Genomic DNA, 12,240 nt, shown 5'->3' on the forward strand with positions numbered 1-12,240 from the left:
CTGGAACTGGAAAAAGTTTCCTTATAAAAGTCATCAGAAGCTACCTACAGCAAAAAACAGATTCTACTTTGTCTTGTGTGGTTACTGCTCCAACTGGGTTAGCAGCATATAACATAAAAGGAATCACTTTACATCGTTTGCTAATGTTACCAGTGGAGCATGAGAACAAAATACAATACAACAAGCTAACTGGAGAAGCATCCTTGGAAGTTTCAAGAGTATTGAAGAAGATGCAAGTTCTCATTATTGATGAGGTGAGCATGGTATCAAACTTAATGCTTGCCTTTGTGCATTTAAGAATGCAGCAAATTTTGAAGACAGACTATGACATGTTATTTGGTGGAAAACACGTCATAGTTTTTGGAGATCTTTTGCAACTTACTCCAGTTAAAGGACAACCAGTGTTTAATACTGTCACACATGAAGACACGAAGAAGTCATTGGGAAGCATCGGAAATACAAATATTTGGTCCTTCTTTGAGTACAAGGAACTTACTACTAATATGAGGCAAGCAAGCGATGAAGAATATGGAAGTATTCTGAAAGATATCAGAATTGGACTACTCACAGAAGTTGGCAAAAAAGCATTACAGAGTCGGCTGCTACATAATTTATTTCCAAAGGAAGAAATAGTTGCAGAGAAAATATACAAGAACATTGCAGAAAACAAAAGTGTCATCTGCTTAATGCCAACTCTACGTGAATGCTCAGTATTTAATGAGGAGCTTTTGAAATTGGAAAAGGAAGAGATCAGGAAATTGGAAGCAGTGGACAAAATTGAGGATGGAAGAATTACTGTCACAGTAACAGGCAAACTGAAAAATAAATTGGACTCACTAGAGAAGAACATCTCCAAAACAGCTGGATTAGAAAAAAATCTATATGTTTGCATGAACTGTAGAGTATTTTTAAGAAGAAATTTGGATGTTGAAAAAGGTTTAGTTAATGGAGCTATGGGAAGAGTTGTGGGTTTTATTAATTATCAGAAAAAAGATGGAATTGAATGTTTAAAAATAAAATTTGATCAGATAGAAGAAGTTAAAGATATTTGTCGTTGTACAGTTCGTTTCATGCTTGTGAAAGACTTATATGTACGTAGGAAGCAGTTTCCGTTTTCTCTAGCATATGCTGTAACTATTCACAAGTCTCAAGGATTGACTGTAGATTGTGCATTTGTGAACATTGGTTCAACTGTGTTCAAAGAAGGTATGGCATATGTTGCTTTGTCACGAGTGAAAACATTATCAGGTTTATTCATGATAGACTTTGATGATTCAAAAGTTAGTGCTGATACAAACTGTGTAAAGGAGTATAATAGATTAAGAAGAAGCTATGCTCCTCATTTAGGTCAGTATCCTGTGTTGGAGAAACGTGTAGTTTCTCGTAAAAGAAAAAATGAGAATATCTGTAATGAAGATGTAGAGAAGAGGAAAAAAAAGAGGAGTGATGTAATTGCAAGCAAAAAGAAAAAGGAAAATGAAGAACAGGTTGTAGGATGTCATTTTGAAAATAGCTCTGGTGTCAACTGCTACGCAAATGTAGTGCTGAATGTTGCATTTTATCTGGAAAGTTTGCAAGAGCAGATAATAGTAAATCAGGGAAAAAGATTCTGTTCTGAGCTGAGTCTCCTTTTTCAAAAGCTGAGTAAAGATAAAACTCAAATAGAAAGTGCTACTGAAATTAGAAAACTTTTAGATATATGTTCAGGACGAACACAGTTTTCTCAAAATGAACAGCAAGATGCACACGAATTTTTGATGTATTTTCTTCAAGTACTGGAAGTAGAAGAAGTTGCAATTGATATTTTATTTGGTCTCTCTTATAAATGGGAACATAGTTGTGAAAACTGTTATAATATATGTGGCTCTAATGTTGATAATGAAAGGTTTATTTATTTGACATTGCCAGAGAGTAAAACAGTCACTTTTGCAAAATTAGTTAAAGATGCTAATCATAGCATGAAATGCGGTGAGTGTAAATCTGACATGTTTTCAACATTAATTTTAAAGGAATACGGACAGTATGTAATTTTAATGATGCAACGATGTAGAGCTGATGGTTCAAAATTGGATACTTTAATAAAGAAGTTTACAGGACAGCAATTATCAATTTCAGGAAAAACTTTTGTAACTGTTGCAATAATTTTCCATGATGGACCTACTGTTACTTCTGGACATTACACAGTTTATCTTAAATGTGAAAAAGGCTGGACACTGTGTAATGATTCCCAATTGATTTTCAAACAACGTTTGCCTTTTGATTTAGCAAATTCCTATCTAATCTTCCTGAAACCTAAATTTTAGAGAGACTTGGCAAGATCTGGACAAAATAATTTTACCATTTTACTGGATTACCATTGGAATTTTCTAAAAAAAAGATTTTTTAAATTATCATTTGGCCTAATGGAAAGATAACCAATTGTAATGTGGACTTTTTTAATTTTTAATGAAACTTTCAAAAACCAATAATTTAGAGATAATCGGTAACATCTGCACAATTTAAATTTTGGAATGTTATTGGAGTGCCATTGGAAATTTTTTCAAAAATGATTTTAAAAATTACTATTTGGCCATGCGGAAAAGTAACCAATTCTATTGTGGACTTAATAAATTATTCAAAAAATTTTCGTGAACCAAAATGTTACAGAGAATCGGTGAGATCTGGACAAATTAAACTTTAGAATTTTATTGGATTACCGTTGGAAATTTAATCCCAAAAATTTTTTAAAATTACTATTTGGCCTAAAGGAAATGGAATCAGATGTATTGTGGAGTTATTTGAGATATAATATTGTGATTATACTTCTGAAACAAACATATCAGACGGTATTTTAAAGAAATAAGTATTGGTATTAGATGATATTTTTTTAGAATATTATGTATTTTTTATAATGTTAAGTTTAAGTAAAAAGAGATTCTGGGCTTTTTTAATACAATCTTTGAGATTGTTATTTTTTTTTGCCCGCCGTAAAATGATGAATGCAATTGCTTTCACAATTTATAGTGAAATGCAATATATTCTGAAAACAGCAAAAATAAGGCAAAAATATTTTTTGATAAATATGTAAATATGTGTACTGTATTATAAAATGTTTTAAAAATATTAATACTTTTTTCTTTTTTTTCAGATTGATATAGAACATTTTCGAAAACTAGAACCATTTTTAAAGCAATTTTCTTTTAAAACAAATGAATAAATATTTTTTTGAGTGGGTATGGTAAGTCAATAATAATAATTGTAGTCTCTCAAGGACCTTGTAATGTGATAATTGATTTTTAGTGTTTTTTTAAAAAAAAAAAAAAATTACGCGCACCGTACGCGTACGGTAAAAAAAAAAAAAAAAGTTTTTAAAAACATATATAAAAAATAGATGAAAGGTAAGGTTGGCTCTTAAAAGAGCCGTTGTGTTCATGCAGGGACAGAGGAAAGAAAGATTGGGAATATTAGACGGTACGACAAGTGTGCTGATCTATTTTACTGTTCACTAGGGAAACACTGGTCTCCCTATAAGTAATTAGATCGTGACAATGGGCGCACCGTACTTCAACCCTCGCAAACCGAGGGTTAATTTCCAGAGGGCCAGCAAAAGGAGATGCTCCCCCCACAGATGAAGGGCTCACCTGACCTGCAGAAGAAGGAGTCAGCCCTGCAGATGATGGTCCAGGCTGAGCTGCTGTGGATGTGCTTGGTTCACTTACTGAAGGGTTACCTCCAGTAAGTCGAGCATGTGTCCTCTTGTGTACATCCTTGAGGTGCCTCATCATGGTATGATTCCCAAAGGAATACTTCCTGTCAGGATTACCTCTTGAAAGTACACGCTTACACAGCCTACAAGTTACTAAGGGTGCATTTACCTTTTGCTGGCCTTCAGGAAAAGTAAAATAATCCCATACATAAGAAGTCTTTTGTTTCCTCGCTCTCTGCCTCAAGGTAGTGCTGCTAGTGCTAGCCTCACTCTCAGAAGGGCTCTGCTGGTCTGCCATCGTATCACAAAGACAACCCAGCTCCTTCTCCCAAGGGATCACAAGCAGAAATGAGGGGAATGGGTGTGGTGTAGGAGAGTTCTAGAACTGAAAGTAGTTTCAACCAATCAAAAGTTGTGTTTCATGATCACATGACCTACCGTACGCTTACGGTACGCTTTTGGTACGCTTACGGCAAAAGTGCGCATGCGCGTAAAAAAGACACGCGCTTGCGCGCATGCGCATAACAGTCACTACCCGACACTTCCGCGTAACGTGCGCGTGTAGCGTACACGCGTACGCGTCCTACGCGGAGTACGCGCGGCTACGCAAATTACGTAACTATACGCAAACAGCGTAGATAAATTACGGGCGTTGCGTAAACCGTACGCTTACCGTAAGCTTACGGTACGCGTACTAAAAAAAAAAGGAAAAAATGTACTGGAAAAAATTATAACATGTTTATTTTATGAAATATATTTAAAAAAACATATTAAAGAATTTTAAAAATTTAACCATAGTCTTTATAAAAGGTTAGAACATTAAATTAAAAATATGTTTAAAAAAATAGAAGAAAAAAAAAAATTAGCATTTAAAAAACCTTGCAAATTCACTGAAAAAACCATGGGTTTCACACACGTTATAGTTAGGAATTAGCATTTAAAAAACCTTGCTAATTCAATGAAAAAACCATAGGTTTCACTCACGTTATAGTTAGGAATTAGCATTTAAAAAACCTTAGAAATTCAATGAAAAAACCAAAGGTTTCACACACGTTATAGTTAGCTGGACATTTTACTCGTAAAAAACCATTGAAATTCCCCCGTTATAGTTAGTTCAGTTAACTATAACTCGCGCGCCCGCAATGCACTGCTGATGACGTCACATATTACATCACTCATGACATGGTCAGTGACATCACTCATGACATCACTGATGACATCTCAAATGACATCACTGATGACATCACTGATGACATCATCCTTGTGATAGAGTGGCAGACCTCCTCTCACCCTAATATAACCTTTGATACACACATTTATAAATAGAGACTACAATTTTCAAAACAATGGACATACCAATACCAGTTACAACAACCTCTTCAGTAATTCTAAGATCCACATACACATCCACTCATTCACCAACAGTCCTATACAGTCACTCATACATGTACTCACTCATCATATGTACTCATACACCTATACATCCTGTTACACAATGCTACTCATCCGTAGAGTTACTCACACACATAGTCACTCATGCTAATAAAGAATCAAACATCCATTTACTTGCATATACAGTTATACACACACCACCACACTTACTTCTAAGGAAACTTGCACATACTTAGTCTTTTAAACAATCACTTATAGAAACACATACTTATTCACACAGGAACTCTTTCAATCTCTCACTCTCACATATACTCACTTATATACACCAATAGTCACATATACTAGTTTAAAACATATGTAGTTACTCATAAAGACACTGTAGAGACAGTCATTCACTCACTAACACACCCATACACACACTCATCCACCCATGCAGTCCTGCATACATACTATTTTCAACACATACAAACAGTGAGTCACTCATTCATGCACCTATGCACTACGTAATACCCCCCACCGAACCATACAGACACTCAGACTCATACTCAAAAAAACAACTAATAACCTATATAGACACCCATGTAGCTGCTCACCAACCCATGCAGCCACTTATACACAAAGTGAGAGACTGATACAGATATATACATATTTAAACATTACTCACTAAGCCATGTATTCACTATGATACACCTAATCAGTCAGTTACACAATCAATTTTTCAAAAACAAATCATCCATTTAGACACTTATATACCCATTTATTCTTCCATCGACCTTGAGATATACATATATAAAACATATTTAATTTTCAGAAAAACACACATTCACGGGATGATGTCATCAGTGATGTCATCAGTGATGTCATTTGAGATGTCATCAGTGATGTCATGAGTGATGTCACTGACCATGTCATGAGTGATGTAATATGTGACATCATCAGCAGTGCATTGCGGGCGCGCGAGTTATAGTTAGCTTAACTAACTATAACGGGGGAATTTCAATGGTTTTTTACGAGTAAAATGTCCAGCTAACTATAACGTGTGTGAAACCTTTGGTTTTTTCATTGAATATATATATATATATATATATATATATATAAATATATAAATAACATTGGCCCACTGGACCACCAAGGAGTATTTAGTGGGGAGTGGCCCCTTGGGCAAGGGTCAATCCCCTTTGGGGGCTATGTTTTTGGCTGTCTGCCCCCATGGGGGGCAGATTTCACCCTTTTTTTAATCTAGGGCCCACTAGGCCACCAGGGAGTTATTTGTGGGAGTGACCCCTTGGGCAAGGGTCGCTCTCCTTTGGGGTCAATATTTGTGGCTGTGTCTGGCCCCCAGGGGGCCCGATAGCCATGTTTTTTTTACAATTAGGCCCACGAGACCACCAGGGATTTGTTTGTGGGGAGTGGCCCCTTGGGCAAGGGTTGCTTACCTTTGGGGAGCATTAATTTTCCTGTTTCTGCCAAACTGAGGGGCAGATCGGCTGATTTGTGTTTTTGTAGGGCCACTAGGCCACCAGGGTTATTTTTGCTTATGTTGAGGAGCGGCCCCTTGGACATGGGTCGCTCTCCTTTATGGAAGGATGATTGTGGCCATTTCTGCCCTCTTTCGGTGGCAGAATAGCAGTATGTTTTTAGGCCCATCTGTTTTTTTTAAATTTTTGTGTTGGGGAGTGGCCTCAAGGGCAAGGGTTGCTCCCCTTTTACGGGGGTGAATATTTAATTCATACTCTTAGGCCCACCTATCCCTTAGCTTGGCTGGTGGATTGTGTGTGGACTGGTGTATTATTTGCATATGTGATTGTAATGTTTTTTTTTCTCCTTTTTATTCTAGTGTAAAGCTTTTGATTCCTGTTTGCGGTTTTGACAGTAGATTGTTCTGCAGTTTTGCATAGTTGCATTTTTTTTGTAAGAACATTTTTTTGTTGGATTTACCTAAAATGAGCAATATTGTAATGTATGAATAATTTTTTTTGTATGTGGTGTCATAATGGCAGCATATTTAGTGAGTGTTTTGAGCATGACATTTTTTGCAATCTGTTTTGCATGTTCTTATGTGTAATTTTCTTTTCTCTTTCTTTTTGAGTGGGATATTGTTGATCCATACTGTGTCTGTGCAGAGTAGGTGGTGGTGAGTTTAGCTGCTTCTGGCAAGTGAGTGGTATCGTTTTGGAGTATATAGGTATTTCTGAAAAAGGTGTTTATTACTTATTTTGCAAAGTGTTTGTTGTTATTGACCTCTTTGACAAGTTACCTTTATTAGTAAGCATTATGGCTAGCCGTAGAATAACTGCTCAGCAGGTGGTTGGTATGCTTCTTGAATCTTCCTCTGAGCAGGATTATGAGACTGACAGTGCGTCTGAGGGAGAGGACGGAGGGGAAGATTCAGGCAGTGAGTTTTCTCTCCACATGGAATCATCGGATGATAAAGGTTCTCTCAGTGCAGATGAAGCTACTCTCGGTGTGGATGAAGCTACTCTCAGTGCGGATGAAGTGCCTGTTTTAGAGGAGGATACTGCTGTGCCGATGGTGCAAGAGGCATCTGGATTGCAGCCTGAGGCTGCTAGGCTTCCTACTGGAAGTGCTGGACTCTGGGTTGATCCAAACATGGTGCAGCCGGTGTTGCCTGCCTTTAGCGGTGATGCAGGGTATAGAGTGGATTGTGACATTTTTTTGCCTAAACAGTTTTTTCAGTTGTTTATGGATGATGTATTTTTGGGTGAGATTGTTGAGCAGACTAATTTGTATGCTGTACAGTTTTTGAGGGACAACAGTGACAAACTGAAGCCCCACTCTAGAGCTACCCGGTGGACTCCCACAAATCTGCAAGAGATTAACACGTTTTTGAGTTTGACTTTATTGATGGGTTTGATAAGGAAGCCATCCCTGGCTTCATATTGGTCTACCAGTCCCTTGATGGCAACAGACATATTTCCTGCAGTTACGACTTGTGATCGCTATTCACTTTTGCTACGTATGCTGCATTTTGTTGATAATTCTTTGGCGTTGCCACGGATTCACCCTGACTGTGACCGTCTTTTTAAGATTCGGCTTGTTCTTGATCACTTTGTATTTCGATTTTCAGAGATCTATACTCCAGGGAAAGAAATACCTATTGATGAGTCTTTGGTTTTGTTCAAGGGCCGTTTGGTTTTTAGGCAGTACATCCCTAGCAAGAGGGCACGCTATGGAATTAAGCTGTATATGTTGTCTGAGAGTAGGACAGGATATGTTTTTAATTTCCATGTGTACACTAGTAGGGATTCCACTATTGACCCACCTGGTTGTCCGTCCACTTTTGGAGTTTCAGAGAAAATTGTGTGGGATCTTGCTAAAAGACTGTTTAACAGAGGCCGCCATTTGTACCTTGATTAGGGGTGGGCGGAATTTGCGTAATCGCGTTACGCAAATCTCCGCGAAACAGTAAAAAATCTCCGCGAACACGCGGAATTGCTTGTTCGCGATACTTTTTTCCTGTTCGCGATCGCTGTTTGCGTGCTCGGGGTGAAATATCTCGCGAACACGCATATTGAGAACGCGAACAAGCAAAAAATTTTGCGAAGTCGCGGAACGCAGATTTTTGGGTAATTTCGCGTTCTCCGCGGAACGCGAAATTACGCAAATTCCGCAAGTTCCGCGAACGGAACGGAATTTACCGCCCAGGCCTAACCTTGATAACTTCTACACTGCTGTGCAATTGTTTAAGGAATTGTTTAAAGTGGACACTTTTGCATGTGGCACAATCCGCTCTAACCGTAAAGGTTATCCAAAAGAGCTTGTTTGCAAAAAACTTCAGAGGGGACAGTGCAGTTCCTTGCGTATTGATGAACTACTAGCTGTGAAATTTGTGGACAGGAGGTATGTGTACATGCTGACTACCATCCATGATGAGAGTACTTCACCTGTGCCTCTTTGGGGTCAGATTGCTGAAGTGCGCAAACCTGTGTGCATTTTAGACTACAATAAGCACATGGGTGGTGTTGACAGAGTAGATCAGAGTTTGGAACCTTACACTGCTATTTGTAAGGCTTACGTTTGGTATACAAAGTTGGCCATCCATCTCTTCAACTTAGCAAGTTTCAATGCTTTTGTTGTGTTCAAGGAGTGTTCTCCTGCATCAAAGTTGACATTTGTTCAGTTTTAGCACTCTGTGATAGGCAGCCTTGTTGTTGTGGAGCAGGCAAGTGTTCCTAGAGTTGGAGTGGTGGAGGATGTGGCTCGATTGAAAGATCACCACTTTCCTGATTACATTCCTCCCACATCTTCAAAAGACTTTCCCACTACGAGATGTAGAGTCTGTTGGCGAAGAGGTTTGCGGAAGGAGACTCGTCTTTTCTGCCCCGAGTGTCCTTCTAACCCTGGGCTGTGTGTGCCTACTTGTTTTAGAGCGTACCAGACGCAAAATAATTTTTGGGAGCATCCATGTGTGGTAAAGTGAACTGCCTGGTCTGTATTGTTTGAAAAATTTAATTCTGTTTCAAGGTTGGCATTAGTACAATGTATTTAGTTTCAGATTTTGTGTTAGTATGAGTATTCCCAATTTCGGAAATATGCAAATATCTACTGTTTCTAAACTCTATATTTTGTTCCCATTTCAGAAATACATAGGTGTCTTTCATACCGATTTTTCCATGTATACATTTTCCCAGAATAATTGCTATATACCCGGTACATAATAAAAAGCCATTCCAAATGGTTGCTCAGTTTTTGACTCTGTTCGTTGGGTTCTTGGTGAACCTACAAGTCCTATATATACCCACAACCAGTAAGGTCCAGCGGATGTAACGGTATATTGCTTTTTAAAGAGCTGTCATAATTAGAAGAAGTTACAGGTGAAAACGTTGACACAAGAGGCTGTTTTTTCCAACTAATTTTCAATTTTTCCTATATTGAACTGTTCTACACAAATGACCCCTTGCTGAATTAAGAATTTTGTCTACGTTTCTAAAATGTATAGCTTTATAGGGTCCATTATTGCTTTCATACGCATTTCTACCATTATCTGGAAGGAGGTTGAAAGCACAAAAAATAGCAAAAATAGGCTATGTCCCAGAAAAATGCCAAAACTGTGTAAAAAATGTTGGTTTTCTGACAAAAGTCTGTCATTCCCTAAAAGCTGGGAAAATGGTGATTTCAGCCCCACAAACCCTTTTTTGATAACATCTGCAGGGAAAAACCCAGACGCTTTCATTTGCAGCCCTTTTTCCCCCCAAAAACAAAATTTAGCTGTATTTTGGCTAATTTCTGGGACCCCTCCAGGGGAATCCATAAATCCTGGGTTCCTTTAGAATCCCCATGATGTTAGAAGAAAAGGACGCAAATTTGGCGTGGATACCTTATGTGGTCAAAAAGTTACAGGGGCCTAAGCACGCTCTACCCCAAATAGCTAAAAAAAAGGCTTAGCACAGGGGGGAAAAAGGCCTAGCAGCGAAGGGGTTCAAATGCATCTTTTAGTGAGGGTGCTTTTTACATTCTGTGATGGAAAATACCACCTTTAGAAAGTGGGTATTTTCTTGCTTAGTTATTCAATGTGCCTCTGCTAGGTTGTATATTGACTGTCTGGCTTTGGGTTGACAGGGTCTGAGAAAGGGCAGTGGGTCCAGAGAGTCTGGATGAGTCAGGGATGGGCTGAATAGACCAGGGTTGCATTAAGAGTAGGGGCAGGATATTTCCTTTCACCTGAATGGGTCTGGTCTGCCTTCCACAATGCTGTCTCCACCTCCTGCCAGGAGGCTGCACCAAAGAAGACAGAACTGGTTTTGGCTGGGCAAAGAGCTTCTCTACCACAGAGAACAAAGAGATTTACTATATAAAAAGAGGGGTCCAGACCCCTGACCTTTAGATCACCTCTGGGAATCAAGAGGAACCTTTTTAGACAGGCACATTTTTGCATTAAGTTAAAATTATCGTCCTTTGGATGAGAAGTGGGTATTAGGAGCCCCAATGTACCCCAATATAGGCCAGTGGCCGAACAAACGTTTAAGGGTCCCCCCTGCAATGTACACAGACAGGCCCCCGCTCCAGATTTGATACGGAGTGCTCATGCCTAAGTACTGTGCTGAGGGGGCCCCCTGCAGCTCGGGGGCCCTCCCACACCGTGTGGGATGCGGGGGCCTGTGTTACGCCCCTGATATAGGCCTACGTAGCCACACAACTTTTTACCTACATTCACCCTACCTTGCTCTACATAATGGTTCTGACACTGACTTTTACCTAGTTATCTGCTGAATAAATATCGATCCGTTTTCTCTGAAATTATCCTCATTTATTATGCATGAGGATTCTTCGTATCATATATTAATCCCCTGCCCAGGACATACACTGCAGGATTACCATCTTCTTTATAATATCTCTGTGCAAAAGCACTGCTAACGTCATCCTTGGACGACAGGTCCACTGTACACAATGGCAAACCATTACATATCTAGGTAGAACCCCTGAGGTGTTTTTTTGTGTGTATAAAAGAACCACATATTCTCTAGGAACCAGAGGAGAAGCTTTCATGCTGACACTGGACGCTGAGGTCCTGGCCTGCAGAAGCTCCAGCATGCAGTGTGCTGACATCCCTTGTAGGGTGTCTAACTCGAGACCAAGACGGGGCTCCCCCGTTCTCTCCCATCAGGTAATGGGGTTGGCTCTTTCCTAGGGGATTCTAGGCTTTACACCCATATACATGCTAGGTACACTTTAGATAGGGTTTTTATTATAGGGGTATGCTTGATTACTGCCATGTTTTGATATGCCTGCATATATTTACTTTTTTAGCACTGTGGTAGAATTCTACTTTACTCTGTCGGTCCTTGTAATCTTATTTATCTGTTTCTGTCTAATGATTGTCGCAGCAAACATTTTTCATACATCGTTCATTATGTGTATCTCTCTGAGACCAAGTGATCACGATTTACTGGTACTGCACTGTTTCCACGATCCCTGAAGGATCAAAGTTTGTCATGTTCGATTGTTCGAGTATTTGTCTCTTGGTAAGTTTAGGCAGCTTATGGTGGTACTGTGAGCTCGCTGGTCTAAAGGCTAACGCAGCCTTTGGGGTGTCTGGAATCAATTTGGACACCAGTCCCTTAGTTTATCTTATCTAAACACGCAGATCCTATGTATTATTAGGAACTACAGGGCACCTCCATCCCTGTTATGCTAGCATATTG

The sequence above is a fragment of the Triturus cristatus genome, chromosome 4_1 (assembly GCF_964204655.1).
Source record: "Triturus cristatus chromosome 4_1, aTriCri1.1, whole genome shotgun sequence".
In the NCBI taxonomy this organism is placed as follows: Eukaryota; Metazoa; Chordata; class Amphibia; order Caudata; family Salamandridae; genus Triturus; species Triturus cristatus.